The sequence below is a fragment of the Syngnathus scovelli genome, chromosome 19 (genome assembly GCF_024217435.2).
Source record: "Syngnathus scovelli strain Florida chromosome 19, RoL_Ssco_1.2, whole genome shotgun sequence".
Taxonomy (NCBI): Eukaryota; Metazoa; Chordata; class Actinopteri; order Syngnathiformes; family Syngnathidae; genus Syngnathus; species Syngnathus scovelli.
In genome coordinates, this window is record NC_090865.1 from 12,271,104 (window position 1) to 12,283,011 (window position 11,908).

Sequence of the window (11,908 nt, forward strand, 5' to 3'; positions counted from 1 at the left end):
GTGAAGTGCACAAAACCTGCATTTGGCTGTATCAAAATAAATGTCATGAAAAAGGTAAAAACACTACATGGAAGCACAATGTGTTGTGCTGGGATCTTTTACAAGTAAAGACTGCTGCTTTGAGTTCACAGGGAGCCATGCTCTTTATTCACTGTACATAGTCTGTCCTCTAGCGGTAAAAACGTGAACTGCAATGCTATGGCTGTCGCCACACAATGTAGGTTTTAAACTCGTGTTGTAGTTTCAGTGTCGGAGTTCAAACTAGGCTTGCAGTTTCCGAATGCCATTCTTGATGGGTGCTGTAAAAAGTTCTTGGCTTAAACGATTGAAGTGCATATAAGAAAAAAAAAAAAAAAAAAAAGCTTACGGTAACTGGTATTCCCAGGCGGTCTCCCATCCAAGTACTAACCAGGCCCGACCCTGCTTAGCCTCCGAGATCGGGCGCTCTCAGGGCAGTATGGCCGTAAGCCGTGGGACCGCTCAGAATTTTTCATTTTATAGACACAATCGCCCCTGAAACCATGCCAAGCAGCGGCGGGACTTGATGGCTGTGGTAAAAGTTTCCTTTCACAATTGACGTGGGAAAAAAAAAAAAAAAAAAAAAAGGCTTTCAGCACCTGGTATTCCCGGACGGTCACCCTTCCCTTTTGTTTTTTTTTGTTTTTTTTACAACCAGGGCCGAAACAGTCTTTCTTCCAAGGCTTTTGGTGTTTTCTGGAAACATGGCTATCATGAAAAGTTATTGACAGCTTTTTATGCGGTAGCACGAATTTGCCGTTGCGACCTGCATTTTGCTGAATCAAAATAAATGCCTTGAAAAGTTTAAAAACACTTCATGGAAGTGTTGTGTTGGGTTCTTTTACAAGTCAAGCCTGCTGCTTTGAGTTCACAGGGAGCCATGCTCACTGTACATAGTCTGCTCTCTAGCGGTAAAAAATTTAACTACAATGCTGTGGATGTCACCACATAATATAGCTTTCAAACTCGTGTTATAGTTTCAATGTCGGAGTTTAAATTAGGCTTGCTGTTTCCGGATGCCATTCGTGATGGGTGTTGTAAAAAATAGCTTCTTAAACGATTGAAGTGCACATAAGAAAAAGAAAAAGCTTACAGCACCTGGTATTCCCAGGCGGTCTCCCATCCAAGTACTAACCAGGCCCGACCCTGCTTAGCTTCCGAGATCGGACGAGATCAGGCGTTCTCAGGGTAGTATGGCCGTAAGCCGTGAGGTGACCCAACATTTTGCATTTTATAGACACAATCGCCCCTGAAACTAGCGAGCGAGCCAATGAAGCCTTCAAAACTGCTTCGGCACATGGAGACCAAGCATCCTGCATTAAAAAACAAACCTTAACCACTTCGGGTTTCATTGTCTCCGATTACGCCTGGATGGGACCGGCTCGTTTCTGAGAAACAAGCTCGGTGCTCCCAATAATTCAACGTAATGGTGACTTTTATTTTTATGTGGTTTATATTTGTTTTTATGCCAGTCGTATCATTTTATTTAATCGTATTTACCGTATTTGCCGGTGTACAGGTCGACTCGGTGTATAAGTCGACCCCCTAAAATTCGACGGAAATTTACGATTTTATGATATATCCTTTGTATAAGTCGAGCTCAATTGTTGCATTATATTAAACTTCAAAATTCAATATGCGAAATTTATTGACGAAATGTGTTCAAATTCTGGGAGGCCGTGCGCATGCTGCTGTTTATAAGCACCGCGGAGGAGATCGCGGCCGGCGAGCTCGCGCACGCCGCCCGGCACCAACGGGAGGCCGGAAATAGCTCCAAGCCGAGCGGATCGGCACTTTAAAAGCACCGCGGAGGAGATCGCGGCGCCTCATTGGACTTCCAGCGGCCGGCGAGCTCGCGCACCCGCCCGGCACATCCGGGAGGCCGTGCGCACGAGCCAAGTGGCCGAAAATAGCCCCCGCCGAGCGGATCGGCAGTTTATAAGCACCGCGGAGGTGGTCGCGGCGCCTCATTCGACTTCCAGCGGCCGGCGAGCTCGTGCACCCGCCCGGCACATCCGGGAGGCCGTGCGCACGAGCCAAGTGGCCGAAAATAGCCCCCGCCGAGCGGATCGGCTGTTTATAAGCACCGCGGAGGTGGTCGCGGCGCCTCATTCGACTTCCAGCGGCCGGCGAGATCGCGCACCCGCCCGGCACATCCGGGAGGCCGTGCGCACGAGCCAAGTGGCCGAAAATAGCCCCCGCCGAGCGGATCGGCTGTTTATAAGCACCGCGGAGGTGGTTGCGGCGCCTCATTCGACTTCCGGCGGCCGGCGAGCTCGCGCACCCGCCCGGCACATCCGGGAGGCCGTGCGCACGAGCCAAGTGGCCGAAAATAGCCCCCGCCGAGCGGATCGGCTGTTTATAAGCACCGCGGAGGTGGTCGCGGCGCCTCATTCGACTTCCAGCGGCCGGCGAGCCCGCGCACCCGCCTGGCACATCCGGGAGGCCGTGCGCACGAGCCAAGTGGCCGAAAATAGCCCCCGCCGAGCGGATCGGCTGTTTATAAGCACCGCGGGGGTGGTTGCGGCGCCTCATTCGACTTCCAGCGGCCGGCGAGCTCGCGCACCCGCCCGGCACATCCGGGAGGCCGTGCGCACGAGCCAAGTGGCCGAAAATAGCCCCCGCCGAGCGGATCGGCTGTTTATAAGCACCGCGGAGGTGGTCGCGGCGCCTCATTCGACTTCCAGCGGCCGGCGAGCCTGCGCACCCGCCCGGCACATCCGGGAGGCCGTGCGCACGAGCCAAGTGGCCGAAAAGAGCCCCCGCCGAGCGGATCGGCTGTTTATAAGCACCGCGGAGGTGGTCGCGGCGCCTCATTCGACTTCCAGCGGCCGGCGAGCTCGCGCACCCGCCCGGCACATCCGGGAGGCCGTGCGCACGAGCCAAGTGGCCGAAAATAGCCCCCGCCGAGCGGATCGGCTGTTTATAAGCACCGCGGAGGTGGTCGCGGCGCCTCATTCGACTTCCAGCGGCCGGCGAGCTCGCGCACCCGCCCGGCACATCCGGGAGGCCGTGCGCACGAGCCAAGTGGCCGAAAATAGCCCCCGCCGAGCGGATCGGCTGTTTATAAGCACCGCGGAGGTGGTCGCGGCGCCTCATTCGACTTCCAGCGGCCGGCGAGCTCGCGCACCCGCCCGGCACATCCGGGAGGCCGTGCGCACGAGCCAAGTGGCCGAAAATAGCCCCCGCCGAGCGGATCGGCTGTTTATAAGCACCGCGGAGGTGGTCGCGGCGCCTCATTCGACTTCCAGCGGCCGGCGAGCTCGCGCACCCGCCCGGCACATCCGGGAGGCCGTGCGCACGAGCCAAGTGGCCGAAAATAGCCCCCGCCGAGCGGATCGGCTGTTTATAAGCACCGCGGAGGTGGTCGCGGCGCCTCATTCGACTTCCAGCGGCCGGCGAGCTCGCGCACCCGCCCGGCACATCCGGGAGGCCGTGCGCACGAGCCAAGTGGCCGAAAATAGCCCCCGCCGAGCGGATCGGCTGTTTATAAGCACCGCGGAGGTGGTCGCGGCGCCTCATTCGACTTCCAGCGGCCGGCGAGCTCGCGCACCCGCCCGGCACATCCGAGAGGCCGTGCGCACGAGCCAAGTGGCCGAAAATAGCCCCCGCCGAGCGGATCGGCTGTTTGTAAGCACCGCGGAGGTGGTCGCGGCGCCTCATTCGACTTCCAGCGGCCGGCGAGCTCGCGCACCCGCCCGGCACATCCGAGAGGCCGTGCGCACGAGCCAAGTGGCCGAAAATAGCCCCCGCCGAGCGGATCGGCTGTTTGTAAGCACCGCGGAGGTGGTCGCGGCGCCTCATTCGACTTCCAGCGGCCGGCGAGCTCGCGCACCCGCCCGGCACATCCGAGAGGCCGTGCGCACGAGCCAAGTGGCCGAAAATAGCCCCCGCCGAGCGGATCGGCTGTTTGTAAGCACCGCGGAGGTGGTCGCGGCGCCTCATTCGACTTCCAGCGGCCGGCGAGCTCGCGCACCCGCCCGGCACATCCGGGAGGCCGTGCGCACGAGCCAAGTGGCCGAAAATAGCCCCCGCCGAGCGGATCGGCTGTTTATAAGCACCGCGGAGGTGGTCGCGGCGCCTCATTCGACTTCCAGCGGCCGGCGAGCTCGCGCACCCGCCCGGCACATCCGGGAGGCCGTGCGCACGAGCCAAGTGGCCGAAAATAGACCCCGCCGAGCGGATCGGCTGTTTATAAGCACCGCGGAGGTGGTCGCGGCGCCTCATTCGACTTCCAGCGGCCGGCGAGCTCGCGCACCCGCCCGGCACATCCGGGAGGCCGTGCGCACGAGCCAAGTGGCCGAAAATAGCCCCCGCCGAGCGGATCGGCTGTTTATAAGCACCGCGGAGGTGGTCGCGGCGCCTCATTCGACTTCCAGCGGCCAGCGAGCTCGCGCACCCGCCCGGCACATCCGGGAGGCCGTGCGCACGAGCCAAGTGGCCGAAAATAGCCCCCGCCGAGCGGATCGGCTGTTTATAAGCACCGCGGAGGTGGTCGCGGCGCCTCATTCGACTTCCAGCGGCCGGCGAGCTCGCGCACCCGCCCGGCACATCCGGGAGGCCGTGCGCACGAGCCAAGTGGCCGAAAATAGCCCCCGCCGAGCGGATCGGCTGTTTATAAGCACCGCGGAGGTGGTCGCGGCGCCTCATTCGACTTCCAGCGGCCGGCGAGCTCGCGCACCCGCCCGGCACATCCGGGAGGCCGTGCGCACGAGCCAAGTGGCCGAAAATAGCCCCCGCCGAGCGGATCGGCTGTTTATAAGCACCGCGGAGGTGGTCGCGGCGCCTCATTCGACTTCCAGCGGCCGGCGAGCTCGCGCACCCGCCCGGCACATCCGGGAGGCCGTGCGCACGAGCCAAGTGGCCGAAAATAGCCCCCGCCGAGCGGATCGGCTGTTTATAAGCACCGCGGAGGTGGTCGCGGCGCCTCATTCGACTTCCAGCGGCCGGCGAGCTCGCGCACCCGCCCGGCACATCCGGGAGGCCGTGCGCACGAGCCAAGTGGCCGAAAATAGCCCCCGCCGAGCGGATCGGCTGTTTATAAGCACCGCGGAGGTGGTCGCGGCGCCTCATTCGACTTCCAGCGGCCGGCGAGCTCGCGCACCCACCCGGCACATCCGAGAGGCCGTGCGCACGAGCCAAGTGGCCGAAAATAGCCCCCGCCGAGCGGATCGGCTGTTTGTAAGCACCGCGGAGGTGGTCGCGGCGCCTCATTCGACTTCCAGCGGCCGGCGAGCTCGCGCACCCGCCCGGCACATCCGAGAGGCCGTGCGCACGAGCCAAGTGGCCGAAAATAGCCCCCGCCGAGCGGATCGGCTGTTTGTAAGCACCGCGGAGGTGGTCGCGGCGCCTCATTCGACTTCCAGCGGCCGGCGAGCTCGCGCACCCGCCCGGCACATCCGGGAGGCCGTGCGCACGAGCCAAGTGGCCAAAAATAGCCCCCGCCGAGCGGATCGGCTGTTTATAAGCACCGCGGAGGTGGTCGCGGCGCCTCATTCGACTTCCAGCGGCCGGCGACCTCGCGCACCCGCCCGGCACATCCGGGAGGCCGTGCGCACGAGCCAAGTGGCCGAAAATAGCCCCCGCCGAGCGGATCGGCTGTTTATAAGCACCGCGGAGGTGGTCGCGGCGCCTCATTCGACTTCCAGCGGCCGGCGAGCTCGCGCACCCGCCCGGCACATCCGGGAGGCCGTGCGCACGAGCCAAGTGGCCGAAAATAGCCCCCGCCGAACGGATCGGCTGTTTATAAGCACCGCGGAGGTGGTCGCGGCGCCTCATTCGACTTCCAGCGGCCGGCGAGCTCGCGCACCCGCCCGGCACATCCGGGAGGCCGTGCGCACGAGCCAAGTGGCCGAAAATAGCCCCCGCCGAGCGGATCGGCTGTTTATAAGCACCGCGGAGGTGGTCGCGGCGCCTCATTCGACTTCCAGCGGCCGGCGAGCTCGCGCACCCGCCCGGCACATCCGGGAGGCCGTGCGCACGAGCCAAGTGGCCGAAAATAGCCCCCGCCGAGCGGATCGGCTGTTTATAAGCACCGCGGAGGTGGTCGCGGCGCCTCATTCGACTTCCAGCGGCCGGCGAGCTCGCGCACCCGCCCGGCACATCCGGGAGGCCGTGCGCACGAGCCAAGTGGCCGAAAATAGCCCCCGCCGAGCGGATCGGCTGTTTATAAGCACCGCGGAGGTGGTCGCGGCGCCTCATTCGACTTCCAGCGGCCGGCGAGCTCGCGCACCCGCCCGGCACATCCGGGAGGCCGTGCGCACGAGCCAAGTGGCCGAAAATAGCCCCCGCCGAACGGATCGGCTGTTTATAAGCACCGCGGAGGTGGTCGCGGCGCCTCATTCGACTTCCAGCGGCCGGCGAGCTCGCGCACCCGCCCGGCACATCCGGGAGGCCGTGCGCACGAGCCAAGTGGCCGAAAATAGCCCCCGCCGAGCGGATCGGCTGTTTATAAGCACCGCGGAGGTGGTTGCGGCGCCTCATTCGACTTCCGGCGGCCGGCGAGCTCGCGCACCCGCCCGGCACATCCGGGAGGCCGTGCGCACGAGCCAAGTGGCCGAAAATAGCCCACGCCGAGCGGATCGGCTGTTTATAAGCACCGCGGAGGTGGTCGCGGCGCCTCATTCGACTTCCAGCGGCCGGCGAGCCCGCGCACCCGCCTGGCACATCCGGGAGGCCGTGCGCACGAGCCAAGTGGCCGAAAATAGCCCCCGCCGAGCGGATCGGCTGTTTATAAGCACCGCGGGGGTGGTTGCGGCGCCTCATTCGACTTCCAGCGGCCGGCGAGCTCGCGCACCCGCCCGGCACATCCGGGAGGCCGTGCGCACGAGCCAAGTGGCCGAAAATAGCCCCCGCCGAGCGGATCGGCTGTTTATAAGCACCGCGGAGGTGGTCGCGGCGCCTCATTCGACTTCCAGCGGCCGGCGAGCTCGCGCACCCGCCCGGCACATCTTCCGAGATCAGACGAGATCAGGCGTTCTCAGGGTAGTATGGCCGTAAGCCGTGAGGTGACCCAACATTTTGCATTTTATAGACACAATCGCCCCTGAAACTAGCGAGCAAGCCAATGAAGCCTTCAAAACTGCTTCGGCACATGGAGACCAAGCATCCTGCATTAAAAGACAAACCTTAACCACTTTGGGTTTCATTGTCTCCGATTACGCCTGGATGGGACCGGCTCGTTTCTGAGAAACAAGCTCGGTGCTCCCAATAATTCAACGTAATGGTGACTTTTATTTTTATGTGGTTTATATTTGTTTTTATGCCAGTCGTATCATTTTATTTAATCCTATTTATATATATTTATTATAAATGTAGTATTTATTTATATAGATTTATTGTTTATTTATATATATAAAGGCAGGTCCGCAAAAATATTTCTGACGCGTAGCCGGTCCGTGGCGCAAGAAAGTTTGGGGACCACTAGTCTAAAAGAATCTGGCCGTAACTGGAATAGGGTTCTACGCGATGCCCAACGGAAAAGTGAAGTGCACAAAACCTGCATTTGGCTGTATCAAAATAAATGTCATGAAAAAGGTAAAAACACTACATGGAAGCACAATGTGTTGTGCTGGGATCTTTTACAAGTAAAGACTGCTGCTTTGAGTTCACAGGGAGCCATGCTCTTTATTCACTGTACATAGTCTGTCCTCTAGCGGTAAAAACGTGAACTGCAATGCTATGGCTGTCGCCACACAATGTAGGTTTTAAACTCGTGTTGTAGTTTCAGTGTCGGAGTTCAAACTAGGCTTGCAGTTTCCGAATGCCATTCTTGATGGGTGCTGTAAAAAGTTCTTGGCTTAAACGATTGAAGTGCACATAAGAAAAAAAAAAAAAAAAAAAAGCTTACGGTAACTGGTATTCCCAGGCGGTCTCCCATCCAAGTACTAACCAGGCCCGACCCTGCTTAGCATCCGAGATCGGACGAGATCGGGCGCTCTCAGGGTAGTATGGCCGTAAGCCGTGAGACCGCTCAGAATTTTTCATTTTATAGACACAATCGCCCCTGAAACCATGCCAAGCAGCGGCGGGACTTGATGGCTGTGGTAAAAGTTTCCTTTCACAATTGACGTGGGAAAAAAAAAAAAAAAAGGCTTTCAGCACCTGGTATTCCCGGACGGTCACCCTTCCCTTTTGTTTTTTTTTGTTTTTTTTTACAACCAGGGCCAAAACAGTCTTTCTTCCAAGGCTTTTGGTGTTTTCTGGAAACATGGCTATCATGAAAAGTTATTGACAGCTTTTTATGCGGTAGCACGAATTTGCCGTTGCGACCTGCATTTTGCTGAATCAAAATAAATGCCTTGAAAAGTTTAAAAACACTTCATGGAAGTGTTGTGTTGGGTTCTTTTACAAGTCAAGCCTGCTGCTTTGAGTTCACAGGGAGCCATGCTCACTGTACATAGTCTGCTCTCTAGCGGTAAAAAATTTAACTACAATGCTGTGGATGTCACCACATAATATAGCTTTCAAACTCGTGTTATAGTTTCAATGTCGGAGTTTAAATTAGGCTTGCTGTTTCCGGATGCCATTCGTGATGGGTGTTGTAAAAAATAGCTTCTTAAACGATTGAAGTGCACATAAGAAAAAGAAAAAGCTTACAGCACCTGGTATTCCCAGGCGGTCTCCCATCCAAGTACTAACCAGGCCCGACCCTGCTTAGCTTCCGAGATCGGACGAGATCGGGCGTTCTCAGGGTAGTATGGCCGTAAGCCGTGAGGTGACCCAACATTTTGCATTTTATAGACACAATCGCCCCTGAAACTAGCGAGCGAGCCAATGAAGCCTTCAAAACTGCTTCGGCACATGGAGACCAAGCATCCTGCATTAAAAGACAAACCTTAACCACTTTGGGTTTCATTGTCTCCGATTACGCCTGGATGGGACCGGCTCGTTTCTGAGAAACAAGCTCGGTGCTCCCAATAATTCAACGTAATGGTGACTTTTATTTTTATGTGGTTTATATTTGTTTTTATGCCAGTCGTATCATTTTATTTAATCCTATTTATATATATTTATTATAAATGTAGTATTTATTTATATAGATTTATTGTTTATTTATATATATAAAGGCAGGTCCGCAAAAATATTTCTGACGCGTAGCCGGTCCGTGGCGCAAGAAAGTTTGGGTACCACTAGTCTAAAAGAATCTGGCCGTAACTGGAATAGGGTTCTACGCGAATGCCCAACGGAAAAGTGAAGTGCACAAAACCTGCATTTGGCTGTATCAAAATAAATGTCATGAAAAAGGTAAAAACACTACATGGAAGCACAATGTGTTGTGCTGGGATCTTTTACAAGTAAAGACTGCTGCTTTGAGTTCACAGGGAGCCATGCTCTTTATTCACTGTACATAGTCTGTCCTCTAGCGGTAAAAACGTGAACTGCAATGCTATGGCTGTCGCCACACAATGTAGGTTTTAAACTCGTGTTGTAGTTTCAGTGTCGGAGTTCAAACTAGGCTTGCAGTTTGCGAATGCCATTCTTGATGGGTGCTGTAAAAAGTTCTTGGCTTAAACGATTGAAGTGCACATAAGAAAAAAAAAAAAAAAAAAAAGCTTACGGTAACTGGTATTCCCAGGCGGTCTCCCATCCAAGTACTAACCAGGCCCGACCCTGCTTAGCCTCCGAGATCGGACGAGATCGGGCGCTCTCAGGGTAGTATGGCCGTAAGCCGTGAGACCGCTCAGAATTTTTCATTTTATAGACACAATCGCCCCTGAAACCATGCCAAGCAGCGGCGGGACTTGATGGCTGTGGTAAAAGTTTCCTTTCACAATTGACGTGGGAAAAAAAAAAAAAAAAAAAGGCTTTCAGCACCTGGTATTCCCGGACGGTCACCCTTCACTTTTTTTTTTTTTTTTTTTTTTTTTTACAACCAGGGCCGAAACAGTCTTTCTTCCAAGGCTTTTGGTGTTTTCTGGAAACATGGCTATCATGAAAAGTTATTGACAGCTTTTTATGCGGTAGCACGAATTTGCCGTTGCGACCTGCATTTTGCTGAATCAAAATAAATGCCTTGAAAAGTTTAAAAACACTTCATGGAAGTGTTGTGTTGGGTTCTTTTACAAGTCAAGCCTGCTGCTTTGAGTTCACAGGGAGCCATGCTCACTGTACATAGTCTGCTCTCTAGCGGTAAAAAATTTAACTACAATGCTGTGGATGTCACCACATAATATAGCTTTCAAACTCGTGTTATAGTTTCAATGTCGGAGTTTAAATTAGGCTTGCTGTTTCCGGATGCCATTCGTGATGGGTGTTGTAAAAAATAGCTTCTTAAACGATTGAAGTGCACATAAGAAAAAGAAAAAGAAAAAGCTTACAGCACCTGGTATTCCCAGGCGGTCTCCCATCCAAGTACTAACCAGGCCCGACCCTGCTTAGCTTCCGAGATCGGACGAGATCGGGAGTTCTCAGGGTAGTATGGCCGTAAGCCGTGAGGTGACCCAACATTTTGCATTTTATAGACACAATCGCCCCTGAAACTAGCGAGCGAGCCAATGAAGCCTTCAAAACTGCTTCGGCACATGGAGACCAAGCATCCTGCATTAAAAGACAAACTTTAACCACTTCGGGTTTCATTGTCTCCGATTACGCCTGGATGGGACCGGCTCGTTTCTGAGAAACAAGCTCGGTGCTCCCAATAATTCAACGTAATGGTGACTTTTATTTTTATGTGGTTTATATTTGTTTTTATGCCAGTCGTATCATTTTATTTAATCGTATTTACCGTATTTGCCGGTGTACAGGTCGACTCGGTGTATAAGTCGACCCCCTAAAATTCGACGGAAATTTACGATTTTATGATATATCCTTTGTATAAGTCGAGCTCAATTGTTGCATTATATTAAACTTCAAAATTCAATATGCGAAATTTATTGACGAAATGTGTTCAAATTCTGGGAGGCCGTGCGCATGCTGCTGTTTATAAGCACCGCGGAGGAGATCGCGGCCGGCGAGCTCGCGCACGCCGCCCGGCACCAACGGGAGGCCGGAAATAGCTCCAAGCCGAGCGGATCGGCACTTTATAAGCACCGCGGAGGAGATCGCGGCGCCTCATTGGACTTCCAGCGGCCGGCGAGCTCGCGCACCCGCCCGGCACATCCGGGAGGCCGTGCGCACGAGCCAAGTGGCCGAAAATAGCCCCCGCCGAGCGGATCGGCTGTTTATAAGCACCGCGGAGGTGGTCGCGGCGCCTCATTCGACTTCCAGCGGCCGGCGAGCTCGCGCACCCGCCCGGCACATCCGGGAGGCCGTGCGCACGAGCCAAGTGGCCGAAAATAGCCCCGCCGAGCGGATCGGCTGTTTATAAGCACCGCGGAGGTGGTCGGGCGCCTCATTCGACTTCCAGCGGCCGGCGAGCTCGCGCACCCGCCCGGCACATCCGGGAGGCCGTGCGCACAAGCCAAGTGGCCGAAAATAGCCCCCGCCGAGCGGATTGGCTGTTTATAAGCACCGCGGAGGTGGTCGCGGCGCCTCATTCGACTTCCAGCGGCCGGCGAGCTCGCGCACCCGCCCGGCACATCCGGGAGGCCGTGCGCACGAGCCAAGTGGCCGAAAATAGCCCCCGCCGAGCGGATCGGTTGTTTATAAGCACCGCGGAGGTGGTCGCGGCGCCTCATTCGACTTCCAGCGGCCGGCGAGCTCGCGCACCCGCCCGGCACATCCGAGAGGCCGTGCGCACGAGCCAAGTGGCCGAAAATAGCCCCCGCCGAGCGGATCGGCTGTTTGTAAGCACCGCGGAGGTGGTCGCGGCGCCTCATTCGACTTCCAGCGGCCGGCGAGCTCGCGCACCCGCCCGGCACATCCGGGAGGCCGTGCGCACGAGCCAAGTGGCCGAAAATAGCCCCCGCCGAGCGGATCGGCTGTTTATAAGCACCGCGGAGGTGGTCGC

The 11,908-nt window shown here is 56.6% G+C and overlaps 5 non-coding genes and 1 pseudogene across 5 annotated transcripts; all 6 read right to left on the reverse strand.

Moving 5' to 3' along the window:
- Positions 1 to 360: 360 nt before the first annotated feature.
- Positions 361 to 469, reverse strand: LOC125987555 (5S ribosomal RNA; annotated as a pseudogene).
- A 635-nt stretch (positions 470 to 1,104) lies between these two features.
- Positions 1,105 to 1,223, reverse strand: LOC125987597 (5S ribosomal RNA). Its single transcript, XR_007488072.1, has one exon. It is a non-coding gene; the product is annotated as a 5S ribosomal RNA (ribosomal RNA).
- A 6,637-nt stretch (positions 1,224 to 7,860) lies between these two features.
- LOC125987614 (5S ribosomal RNA) lies at positions 7,861 to 7,979 on the reverse strand. Its single transcript, XR_007488089.1, has one exon. It is a non-coding gene; the product is annotated as a 5S ribosomal RNA (ribosomal RNA).
- Positions 7,980 to 8,609: 630 nt separating this feature from the next.
- On the reverse strand, positions 8,610 to 8,728 carry LOC125987582 (5S ribosomal RNA). Its single transcript, XR_007488057.1, has one exon. It is a non-coding gene; the product is annotated as a 5S ribosomal RNA (ribosomal RNA).
- An 842-nt stretch (positions 8,729 to 9,570) lies between these two features.
- Positions 9,571 to 9,689, reverse strand: LOC125987619 (5S ribosomal RNA). The gene has a single exon (XR_007488094.1). It is a non-coding gene; the product is annotated as a 5S ribosomal RNA (ribosomal RNA).
- Positions 9,690 to 10,330: 641 nt separating this feature from the next.
- LOC125987592 (5S ribosomal RNA) lies at positions 10,331 to 10,449 on the reverse strand. Its single transcript, XR_007488067.1, has one exon. It is a non-coding gene; the product is annotated as a 5S ribosomal RNA (ribosomal RNA).
- Positions 10,450 to 11,908: the final 1,459 nt, after the last annotated feature.